Below are 1,006 nucleotides of genomic sequence, written 5' to 3'. Positions count from 1 at the left end.
CTCCATTAAATACATTTACTTCCCTCCTTTTAAACAGAACACAACTCAATATACTACCGCATTTTGCAAAAATCAGTGCATATCAATGCATGCATATCAATGACTTTTGCACCAGGTCTTGGTGTCTGGTCTGGTTTTCCTTTTCTCCTACATTGTTTAGATTTACATCAATGCTGCATTTTATAAATATAAATGTTCATTTCACTGCTATATGCATGGAAATTTCATTTTGAATGCACTCTGTATATACAAAATGACAATAAAGCTTTTTGTTTTTTCTGTGGTTGATGCATGGACCTTTGACTGTTTACATTTGTTTATTTTAACAAGCACCAAAATATATTGCACAAATAGAATACATGACAACACGTGGCTTTACCAGTGTGGAAAACTGTTTCGCTTTTTGTTGTTTGTTTGTTGTTTAACACAAACAATAGACCTCACCATGTCAGGAAAGAAACACGATGAGAACTCTAATTTCTCTAAACAGTTCTGTCATTTTTATTCAAACGAAGACTGAAACCTAAAGTGATTTCTGAAAAATAAAGAAAAACAATCAGGAGAAGCTGCATGGTGGTGTGTGTTTGTTAGTGAGGGGTTAGTTCCCGGCAGCAGCAGTGACTCATCCAACTGTCTGGTTTCGTGATGTAGTCAAGGTGTGGTCGAGCGTCACGCAGGTGAAAGAAGAATAAACCCAACAAAGACAGGGTCTTCAGTCTTCATGGTCTCTGACACAATAAATAGGCTACATCCGTAGTTTTACACCTGTTCTTGGTTATATTTTCCTCTTAAAATGTTAAATTCTCCTAAATAATAATTTTCTGAACATATATGTGGAATAAATAAAAAGAAAATTATTCTTGTCTTTCTACTGGAAGTCTATGAATAGAAAACAGCTTGTAAAAAGCTTATTTGGGAAACAGAGTATGGCCCCTGTCAATAATAACATAGTGGTGGTGGGGCATGAAGCAGACCCCACGCTGGGTGGGGTCGCGCCAAGCAGGGC

Source organism: Cyprinodon variegatus, unplaced genomic scaffold (genome assembly GCF_000732505.1).
Source record: "Cyprinodon variegatus isolate N-32 unplaced genomic scaffold, C_variegatus-1.0 Scaffold310, whole genome shotgun sequence".
NCBI lineage: Eukaryota > Metazoa > Chordata > Actinopteri > Cyprinodontiformes > Cyprinodontidae > Cyprinodon > Cyprinodon variegatus.
The sequence above is the reverse complement of the archived record's forward strand: the minus strand, read 5'-3'. Positions refer to the sequence as shown.